The sequence below is a fragment of the Lampetra planeri genome, chromosome 31 (assembly GCF_965212315.1).
Source record: "Lampetra planeri chromosome 31, kcLamPlan1.2.h2, whole genome shotgun sequence".
NCBI classification, from domain to species: Eukaryota; Metazoa; Chordata; class Hyperoartia; order Petromyzontiformes; family Petromyzontidae; genus Lampetra; species Lampetra planeri.
In genome coordinates, this window is record NC_136137.1 from 10197403 (window position 1) to 10209726 (window position 12324).

A 12324-nucleotide genomic window follows, 5' to 3' on the forward strand; every position below is an offset into this window, starting at 1 on the left:
AACTATAATTCCTCTCATGCCACCCGTGACATCTCTTGCAACCCCACACAGGCACTCCCGACCTCCTGACCCCACGGCCACTTTCTCTATCCCCTAAAAACCCCCTCTCCTGAATTCCACAATCATCGATAAGCCAACAGCAATTATAAACCGGAATGACGCATGCGATTCAGAAATCTTGTTGTTTTTTTTGACGAACGCGCCCTTTGGAGGTCGACAAAAAATGGGCCGCATGAATTAGTATCGCGCTGCATTTAAAGACGAGTAGCCGTCACGCAACAACTCTTTGAGAGACGCGACGTGACTTCCGCGGTCCAGGTGTGTGCATGGAGACGCGGCGCATTCTGCAGACTGTGGTTTTTAACCCAGACGTGTCGCCGCGCAGAGAACGCTGGATAGCCGGGCTTGCGACGCTCTCACAGGCAAAGCGTACACCCATTCACAGAGTGCAGCGCTCGCGTCACGGGTGTTTTAATGGCAATGCTCGGCGCTCGGCGATATCGCCGCACCTTTAGATCTGTACACAAAGTGCACCTTGCTTTGAATGGTATCGCGAATGGTGTGCAAGTGGGAGCTAAACCTGGAGACGCGATCTGCACAAATTCCAGCAAATCCCTCTTAACAAATTTCACCAAAGCTCTGTGCTTCCACAGCCCAATTGTTGGGGGGGGGGGGGGTGGAGGAAGGGGGGGGGGGTCATAGGGACTGCCACGGCACATGCAGGTGACATACATGATGGACCGTGGGGGTGGCCGTCCCGGGGTTGTGGGGTGTTTGATGCGCCGCCACTGAAACTATCGCCATCGTTTAGCAGTGTCCGTGACGCTCCGATGTGTGCAGCCAAAATAAGGGCCGCTTATTTTGAGAGTAACATTTTTCAAAATGTAACTCGTGGCCGCGTAACCTCAGGCGGACACCGCGTGACCCTGGCCCTGGCCGTAACTTCTCCGCGTGCGTGCGTAACAACCCTGGCCCAGCTGCAATGCGCTGTCCCTCATTCCCAAAACGCCGCCGCACATTTGAGCATCAGTTTGCTCATCCGTCGATTAAAAAATCGCTCCGTTTGGCAGCGCCGTTTTGACGTTGCTTAGCTTAGGGTCACAGTGTGCCCGCTTTGTTATGACGTCCTCCGAAGAAGCAAACATCCTTTTAATCTGATTTTTTTTTACATATCTTTACTAAACAAATACTGTCTTTTTTCCTACCAAGTGTCATAAATAACAATTGTGTGCAGTCATGCATTACCTGCCTGTTTGTTTGTGTGCATGTGCACGACTGAGGGTGTGTTTGTGTGTGTGGGAAATGCACTGGAGAGGGCATCTGCCAGTCACCCCAGTCTGGTGGGTCTTAGAGTGCACCTGCACCTAGCTTGGCACAATCGCCACGGTGATCACTCTGCCACTGATTGGGGAATAGTTGATGTTTCGTGACAGATGTTGCTGTTCTGGTGATCACGTGGCTAGATATTTTAGCACTTTTTATCGAGCCTCAACCAATGACTTTCCGGCAATGTATAGTACGCCAATCACCGTGCTCCGTAACAATTTAACGACCACCTGTTTCAGATTTTACATATCATTTGCTATAGCCTGTCACCTTCAAATGCTGATCGACCGTGTAACCCATAAGTTACAGTGAGTGTGAAATTGTTTAGCTATACAGCCAATAGGTCTGCGTGGTGCAGAACAGGTGCAGCCAGTTCTCATCATTTTCACGGCAGAGACAGGCCGGTTTCCATGTGGTCCCTTGAGGCCCTTCACAGGGGCTGTGGAGACGGCGAGGGTGGAGACTCCGGTGGGTTGTAGAGAAGGCTAGGTGATGGTTGTGGACAAACATCTTGAGGGTGAATGCCGAGCGGAGCTCTGCTCACGGGACTGCTTCGCTCCTTCCTGTGCTCAAAGCCTCATTCTGAAAACAACAACAATGTTGTTGTTGTTGTTGTTATTATTTTTGACGTTGTCAGCCTGTGAATTCCTACTGGTGGACAGAGGTCTCCTCCATTAATTTCCAATTTTTTCTTCTCTTCTGTCGCTCGTTCCCAGTGTTCTCGGCGCTCTGGGATGCTGTCTCTGCCATTTCTTCCACTGCCCTCCCCTGCTTGCTTTGCCTGGGATTTTGTCTTTGCCAACTCTGGGATGCTGTCTCTGACATTTCTACCGCTGCCCTCCGCTGCATTCTTTGATCGTTATTTATGATGAGAAGTGTGTAACAAAAAACATTCTCGCACGAACGGGCACAACACTGCCAAACTGGCGAGTCTTGGCACGAGTGATAATCTCACGATTACAGCGTGTCACAAACTCACCATGTGGCGAAGAATCAGAATATCAGAATATCTATTTATACTGGAGGAATCCGATTACCTGTACAGTTATTTTATTTTTAAATAGATGTCCAGGCGAAGATTTAAGGTTACAATTGTAAACCATTGTAGAATGTCATCATTGAATGACAAGAACAACAATACTGTTCATGTTTGTCTGTTGTGTATTGTAGCTCAGGTAATTGTGTTTCCCGTGTTCTTTATTCTGTTAGAAAGATGCAGATTTTAATAAACTAAATGCGTGGCAAAGTTTGAAAAATGACAGCCATCAACATGAAATCACAGGGCGGTGTGAGCCTTGCAGGGTCCTTGCTGGAGCCGCAGACAGCCACACACGGTGTGAAACATCCTCTTCATTCAGCAGTATACTTGGTATAGGTATTACCCCCCACCCCCTCCCCAAGTGCCAACATGGGCAAATTAATAACATCAATTGCACAAATTCGACGTTGACAATTTTGCATGATGCCTAAGCGTTTGTTATTTACTTGCCTGCTGGAGCAAAAAGCATTCTCAGCTGGAAATGTTGCATAGCACACATGCTCGTCGTCACATGTGGCCCTACAGCCTTCTATAAAAAAAAAAAGCATTCACCTTCCGGCATTAATACGATGACCATTGATCATCGCTAATAGAGCTGTGAGGGCATCAAAAGCAAGCGGCACCCCCCCACCCCATCATAATTGCGTAACGCTCTTATACGTGTTTTTGTTGGGGGGGAAGATCTCGCGCGCGCGTCGATTTTGTAACTCTATACATTCTCACGGCTCTCTGCAGAGGCCGCAGACCGTCAGCAGCAGCAGCAACAGCAGCAGCGGCAACAGCAGCAGCGGCAACAGCAGCAGCGGCAGCAGCAGCAACAGCAGCAGCAGCAGCAGGACCGAACGTGCGGCGCTGCGGCGGCGATGTTTTCAAAAATAACAGCGTGGCGGTTGTGTCTATTTCCACACGGAGACAACCCCATCATCGCAGATTGCCACGGCTGATGTGGGCCGTTCTCGTGTTTTTTCTTCTCTTCTATTCGCGTTCGCGGGTTTTGTTTTATTTTTCTCGAGGCTCCTGATATTCGAGTAAGGTTGTTCCAAGGATATCTGATGGGAGAAAAAAGAAAACCCAGTCTTTTCTACTTTTTTTTTTAAATTGTATTTTAATCTTAGGTGCTGTCCAAATGGTCACCTTTTTTTCTTGTCGCTGTTGCTGGTCTTCAGATAAACTCAAAAGTCAGCATCTCCTATGGCAACACGCACAATAAAAGCGACAAAGCATTGCCATCTCTCTCTCCCTCTGCTTTGGTGTCAGTTCCACTCAGGTGTGCATGTGCCCTCGCATAGTTTTAGAAAGAAAAAAACAGTGTTCAGCCCCGTTCTTTCATACACAAAAAAAGATTGCTACGACCTGCATACAAAACTGAAACTTCTTAAAAGAAAAATACGTAAAATACTCGTGTTTGTTAATGCCTTGTCACCTTAGTTACGTCGTCTGCAGCAATAAAATACATTTCTTGACAAGCAGAGGTTACGTAATGAGCTGTTGCGAGAGCAAGGGCACGGCTCTGTTTGCCTATGAAGTCACGAAGCTTCACATGAAGGCAGGGTAATTACAGCCCTTTAACAATCATGCGTGAGTCCCCGGTATGCGTTTATGTTGTTGTTAAAGGGCATGTCGTATTAAATACATGTAATGTACAACTTTACTTTAAATAACTGTATCTTATTATTATTTCTTTTTTTAAGAATGTCCCACACGGTTTGTTGTTACAGTGTATAAGAGCAATATACAATACGTTTTTATTTAAAGCTTTCGTGACGGCAGGGATTCATATTCTTGGTTCTTTCGGTAAAGTCACGTATTTGTATTATTTTATTATTTCCCTTCTACGTGACTTTACCGAAAGAACCAATAATATACAACACGCTGTTCAAGGGTGTCCCGTGTGACTTTGAGCCCGGCACACATCCACGTGCAACGTTGTAGTTCAATGATCTTCGAGACAATAATGATGTCCATGTAATCAACATCACAACGGGTTTTACATACGTAGAAGGTATCACTCGATTCAGCAAAGTGCACGGTCGCGTTACTTTCCACTGAGTGGTGTTATTAATACGATGCGATTATTACACACGACGACACGGCTGTTAACTTTGTTTTACAAACGCATTTCTGAACGACACTGGAGTGATCTATCAGGCTTAGGAGGCCGATGCATCAATGGCCTATGCCCGAAATCCAGTGCCGGATTAAGTTAGTGCGGGGCCTGTTGCAGATGTTATAAAGGGGTCATAAATAATTAAACATTAATATTAAAACACATTTTTAACTTGCATCGTAAAGTAATTGTTTTATTCATTTGCTATACAGCCAGATAATACGACAAATCACTAACCTTAAACACCCAGACGTTCATAAAAGTTGAAGGCGGTATAGTACTATATTAATAGAGCAAGTGCAGAATCACTGAACCGGAATTAATCGCTTGAAAGCATTTAGCGCGGAGCCCTTGCAAGTGCGGGGCCCGTAGCATATTGCTGCCTTTGCTACTCAGATAATCCGGCACTGCACAAATCACTTTGAACGAACCAAAAATCTCATCAGACCTCCAGAGCGTATGCAGCCTTGAGCCTGGCTAGTACTCGGATGGGTGACCAACCACGTTCTCCGCCATGTGTTGGACGAGAAGAGGGGGGGGGGCGGTTGAAAGGTTGCCCAGGAGATGGAATTTTGCTTTGTGGAGCCTCCTCACGTGCGCTGTAGCAGGGGTCTGATGCAAGTGCCTCCGGTTTTCATCCCGGCAAGCTAAACAACTCGTCCGCTGAATTATCCAAACATGTCAGGGTAAAGAAGAGTCATGAAGGGGGTAAAAAAAACCGGAGATTCAGTGAGGCTCTCTTGGACAAATAAATGAATAGTTATCGATGCAAAGCCTCGGACGAAACGCGCGTGTAATTGTGGGCACAAGCGACTGGGCTTTGTCGAGGTTTATCGCGCCGTATAGACTTCTGTAGATCTTCGTCCATTAAGGTCCTCAACCACGTTGCAATAACACGGCACTCTGTGTATATTTACGGGAGTGTTTTGTGACCAGGATCATTGAGTAATCAATAATCCTGTCATAAGTAAAGTGATTGTGTAATCCTCTTTACTGTGTAACCTTTAGATGTGCGGTTTTTTTTTTAAACAGAACTTTGTACCTTTTCTTCACAACAACAAAAAAAGGTCTCCAAAGGCTCCCCGTTTTCCCCCCTTATTCGTTTTCTTTGATTGTGCCTTTTTTTCCCCTCCACAAAGCCCTGCCCTCCCCCTCCCGTGCTTTCGGGTGCCTTCACAGGGGTATTTCCAAAAGCGATGGAACTCTGTAAAGCTTTGATCTCGTGCTTGTAACCAATGTCGTGTATGAAAGCGAATAAACACAGGTGTGTGTGTAGGGGTGGCCGATATTTAATATCTGGGTGGACCGTTCTCTGTGGGAGTTGCGTCACCAGTCTCCCCTCTCAGCTGCTGATATATACCTGCTTATTATACATCGTCTCGTCGTGCGCCCGAGCCTTTTCCAACTTCCAAATAAATAACAATCTTGAAGATCGGTGTGGTTTATTTTCTTCATAAGCACCGCGCGCATCTTCTCCTCCGTCTCGCGTAAGAGCGACGCAATTTAAAGTAATTGCTGCTGCGCGTTTTAAAAATGGGCTCGCTCGGGAGGCAGACCCAGGTATTACTGAAAGGGTGGAGTTCAACATTTTACGAAGAGAACGGGCGGGGGGGGAGATAGGGGGGTCATCTTGCACCGAGGAGTGGCTCCAGCCCAGGTGTTTTCCTCGAGCAGATCCCCCACTTTGAACGCCGCTGTGCCGCGCGCGCGTGCGTGTGTGTGTCAGTGTGTGTGTCAGTGTGTGTGTGTGTGTCAGAAACCAAAAGGATTGGTGCACTAACCACACCCTCGGCGGCTCTCGTAATATCCACAAAGCTGACACATGCAGTTGAACCTGTTGGGTTTTCACAGAATGCATGACAATGGGTGGGGGATGGGGGACGCATTAGGGGTAAATAAAGAACAAGGGCCCGTGATTTGATGCCTCTCGGAGACAATGCATTGTGGGTGACGTGCGGCTCTTTCATTTCGCTGATTTCCGTTGTCTATGACACTTTATCCACTTTTCCTGAATGGATTTTCTCACAAATGCTTAGAAATCCCATGCGCCCACTCGCATTGTATCTACCACAATTGCCACTATTATTACTTTAACATATGTTTCGAAGAAGCATATATACACATTGTCATGTGTGTGTGTGTAGGTGTATGGGTCAGCTTGTTTACTTAGAAGGCTCAAGTTTGGCTTGAATAGTGATCGTGGCATACACGCTAAGAGGAATGGACAGGTAATACGACTCCACTTATTGCCTGCTTTTTTGCCTTGTTAAGTTGTTAGGTCCCCACACCCTGTTGGGTCTTACATGAACCAAACACGCGGCTTCAATTGTGTTCCTCGACAGAGGCCGTGCCATTCAACCTGCTCACCTAACCTCTGACACCTCCGCACTGACAACAGGTCGGGGCGTGATTTCTCCACGAGCATTTTGCCTCGGGGCGAGGCGGACCACGCTGACCCCCAACTTTGTGGTCATCGTCCTTTGTTACGGAAGGTGAAGGTTGGTCGTGGGACATAAAGGAAGGTCACGAGCCTTGGAGACATGTGAAAAGAAGAAGAAATGTGGTTAAGTGAAGCCACAGGAGATAATTGCGTCCAATAAGTCCTTACGAGACTCCTGAAGTAAATATTCTGCAGCTCCTGTACTACTTTTGAAGTAGTTTTTTGTTTAATAGTTTAGATCAATATATAAATAGATGTATATTTGACCAACAAGTCTGCGTATGAAGTTTGTGTTTCTTAATTATAAAAAACACTACAAATTGATGCGGGCTATTAATTTACAAAAATTTAACCTGCGGGGATTCCTGCGTGCAGTGGAGCATGAGAACTTCCATCAGGGCTCCAGCATATTATCGTTCTTAACACTCACACACATTCTCTCCTGATCAAGTTGGCCCAATCGTGTTGCGCGATAGGCATCAACAGACTGCAGCAGGCGAAGAATGGCAGGCCATTTGTCGTTCCATAAAGGAGCGATGAAGACAATGCACACCCAAACATTTACTTGGCAGACATTCGCCGTCAACTTTACGCAGACAGGACGAGTAGTTAGCGTTCTAAAGAAAACAGCATGGATGAAGTGTGGGAAAGGGGTTAGGAGATAATTATCGGGAAGGATGTTTAGGCAGCTGTGCACACCTCAGAAATAGGAGCAAACATGATGGCTACAGGTGTGAAAGATAACAATTGATGGCCGAGGTAGGAAAAAGCAAGGATGAGTTCTTGGTGGAATACCTTGGGTTTTATTTTGCTATTTGCTTTTTCAGTGTTCAGCAAAAAGGAACGTTTGGTGGTGGGAGACCAGTGATGACGTCATCTTGCTCTATTTAAGACCGGAAGCAGGTGGACTGCTTCACTATTCTGCCAAATCGCGATGCTGGATGTAAGAAGACATTCAAGTTCAAGTTCATGTATTAGGTATAGCCCTGTGAGCCATTCGGCTCTTGAATCGGGTGCAACCGCAACAAACAAAAAACAAAAACATGAACAAAAAACATCTTAAAGTGAATATGTGACTAAGTGCAAACAGAGAATCCAACAAAAGACAGCAAAATGTTGCAGAAAAAAACACCGTACACCAACGCTGTGTGCAAAAATCCCAGTGGGATGCAAGTCAAACAACAACAACAACAACCATAAAACAACTTAGATTAAGGCCATCAGTCTAACTCTGTACTACAACAAACAAACATGGCTAAACCAATACACTTTTCGAAATCACCAAAATAAAGCCATGAAAGCAATGAAAAAGCAATCATAGGAACTGTGACGGAATTTTCACAATAAATGGCATAAACATGTACTACCAAAACCCTGCAGCCATAGCTGGCTGCATGAGCCACTCCACAACAGCAGGAGCATCAATCGGAGTATTATAATTTTTCAATGCACCTTTAAGATCAGCACACTAAATCAAAACACAGGTCATACTTTGTAGCGATCAACATAATACAGCAATGCCCCGATTTACGCCTCCCCAATTTACGTCATTTCGCAAAAACGTCATCACTTTATTAACACCACGACCTGATTTGCGTCGCTTCAACCCACACTCACGACGCTAGCAGCATCGTCCGTCCTTTCTCGTCATCCGTCGCCTCTCAGCCTTCGTCTCCACCACCTCCTACCCTTATCGATATCCGTCGTCGCACCTTTTAGGAACGCACACCGGGTATTACGGAAACGTTCTGATTCCTAACAAAGTTGTTGCAGCCACAATGTGCCATGCTTGTCAGTTCGAAATGGCCAATGGACACCCTGAGAGAATGGCGAAATGCATTGGGGAGTTGATAAAAAAAAAAATTATACATAGCTCCATAATAGAGGTTTTTGGGTTAGATTGCGTAAATATAAATGTGTCGTTAAATCCGCCACCACCCGACGTAGCTAATTAGTAAGGGTTGTCACGTAAAGAGAACGTGACAATCCGTTACTCGTACAGCACACCGGTGTGTTGGAGAGTAAACCCACAACATTTACAATTCGAGTTCGACGTTTCGCCAGTATTTATAACTATCATCATCAGGCGACAGCCAGAGTTCTGGGATGTTTAGAATTGGCTTGTTTTGTTGGCTGTCGGGAGGTGGCGGGTTTAACGACGCATTTATGTTTACGCGATCTAAATTATGAATATCATTGGTTGCGAAAGCCTACGTGTTAAATTTACATGAAGCTGTTTGTTGTTACGATATATGCCGTGTCACCAACAAAGATAGGTGGCCTCGCTCTGAAAACACTGCTTGTCAGACTATATTGGAAACATTCGAATGCATGAGCTAAACCACTCCATGTTTGTCTTTAGCAAGGGCTCCATCTGCTGACAGAAAACAGCCAGATAATGAAGCCAACTTATCGCATGATTTAGACTTAAAACTTTCGTGGCTGCAGGAATTCATATTCTTGGTTCTTTCGGTAAAGTCACGTAGATAGAAAACAAATAGTGTATACAAATTAAAAGCTTATGTTGCCATCGAAACGTCGTGGGTTTTTATTTTAAGTTGGATTTTTGTTTTTCTATCTACGTGACTTTACCGAAAAAAACAAGAATATTATTGCATGATGTTTGACGTCTGAAAAATTATTGATTTTCGCCAAAATATTGTATCGACGTAGTTAGTATATCCTCAATCGACAACATATTAAATAACTTATTGAATCTACACTATGGGAACCTCATTTGCCAGTAAAAATATGATAATTGGTTTTTTACCCTTCTATCTGGCAACAAAACTGACACCTTTTTACAAGGAGTCATGTTTGCATAGACCGCAATACCTGCAGTCATAAATACAAACAAAAGACATAACTCTGATAATGTGCACTGTCCTTGAAGTTGATTGGTCCACACCCGAGACAGCTTTCCTTAGAGCCTAGTCTCACATGGGTTGGACCAGAAGACGCCGAAAGGCGCACAACTCAAAGACAATGCACCATCAGAGTATGAGAGCTCGGGGCAAGCATCTACACTATGGGAACCTCATTTGCCAGTAAAAATATGATAATTGGTTTTTTACCCTTCTATCTGGCAACAAAACTGACACCTTTTTACAAGGAGTCATGTTTGCATAGACCGCAATACCTGCAGTCATAAATACAAACAAAAGACATAACTCTATGTGCACTGTCCTTGAAGTTGATTGGTCCACACCCGAGACAGCTTTCCTTAGAGCCTAGTCTCACATGGGTTGGACCAGAAGACGCCGAAAGGCGCACAACTCAAAAACAATGCACCATCAGAGTATGAGAGCTCGGGGCAAGCATCTACACTATGGGAACCTCATTTGACAGTAAAAATATGATAATTGGTTTTTTACCCTTCTATCTGGCAACAAAACTGACAACTTTTTACAAGGAGTCATGTTTGCATAGACCGCAATACCTGCAGTCATAAATACAAACAAAAGACATAACTCTGATAATGTGCACTGTCCTTGAAGTTGATTGGTCCACACCCGAGACAGCTTTGCGCCTTTCGGCGTCTTCTGGTCCAACCCATGTGAGACTAGGCTCTAAGGAAAGCTGTCTCGGGTGTGGACCAATCAACTTCAAGGACAGTGCACATTATCAGAGTTATGTCTTTTGTTTGTATTTATGACTGCAGGTATTGCGGTCTATGCAAACATGACTCCTTGTAAAAAGGTGTCAGTTTTGTTGCCAGATAGAAGGGTAAAAAACCAATTATCATATTTTTACTGGCAAATGAGGTTCCCATAGTGTAGATGCTTGCCCCGAGCTCTCATACTCTGATGGTGCATTGTCTTTGAGTTGTGCGCCTTTCGGCGTCTTCTGGTCCAAGCCATGTGAGACTAGGCTCTAAGGAAAGCTGTCTCGGGTGTGGACCAATCAACTTCAAGGACAGTGCACATTATCAGAGTTATGTCTTTTGTTTGTATTTATGACTGCAGGTATTGCGGTCTATGCAAACATGACTCCTTGTAAAAAGGTGTCAGTTTTGTTGCCAGATAGAAGGGTAAAAAACCAATTATCATATTTTTACTGGCAAATGAGGTTCCCATAGTGTAGATGCTTGCCCCGAGCTCTCATACTCTGATGGTGCATTGTCTTTGAGTTGTGCGCCTTTCGGCGTCTTCTGGTCCAACCCATGTGAGACTAGGCTCTAAGGAAAGCTGTCTCGGGTGTGGACCAATCAACTTCAAGGACAGTGCACATTATCAGAGTTATGTCTTTTGTTTGTATTTATGACTGCAGGTATTGCGGTCTATGCAAACATGACTCCTTGTAAAAAGGTGTCAGTTTTGTTGCCAGATAGAAGGGTAAAAAACCAATTATCATATTTTTACTGGCAAATGAGGTTCCCATAGTGTAGATGCTTGCCCCGAGCTCTCATACTCTGATGGTGCATTGTCTTTGAGTTGTGCGCCTTTCGGCGTCTTCTGGTCCAACCCATGTGAGACTAGGCTCTAAGGAAAGCTGTCTCGGGTGTGGACCAATCAACTTCAAGGACAGTGCACATTATCAGAGTTATGTCTTTTGTTTGTATTTATGACTGCAGGTATTGCGGTCTATGCAAACATGACTCCTTGTAAAAAGGTGTCAGTTTTGTTGCCAGATAGAAGGGTAAAAAACCAATTAACTTATTGAATGTATCCTCAATTATCGACAACATCTAAAATATATGAAATCGTCACATCAAGAGGTATTAAACATGTTCCATTGCCAAACACATACACATATGCCGCAGTAAGTTGTCTATTTTCAACTGGTCGTGCCTGCTGAATCGACGAGATATTTTAAGTGTTCAAGTCTGGTTGGATAGTGTGTGGGATGCATTGCAGCTAAATACCGAGCATGATCAATCTAGATTTGAAGTTTTCGTGACTGCAGGGATCCATACTCTTTGGTTCTTTCGGTAAAGTCACGTAGGTAGAAAATAAATTAAATTAAATCACGACGTTTCGGGCGCAACACAAGCATCCGTTTGTGTTGCATCCGCTTGTGTTGCGCCCGAAACGTCGTGATTTAATTTATTTTATTTTATACCCACGTGACTTTACCGAAAGAACCAAAGAGTACTGTGCATGATATTCGTTGCCCTGTCTTACATGTTATACATGTAGTTTTGGCCAATATATTTCACACGCTTATTCAAGATATCATCAATGAATTGACAACACATTGAATGCGTTATTAAATGTGTTGCCGATAATTGAGGATATGCTCAATGAGTTCATTAAAGGGGTGCCGTGGTGGTGAGGCGTTGACCACCTCGTCTGGAATGCAGGAGGTCGTAGGTTCGACCCCGAATCTGGCACCTGTATATTTGGAGTTTGCATGTTCTCCCCGTGGTGGCGTATATTTTTCTCCAGATCTTCCGGTTTTCCCTCCACATTT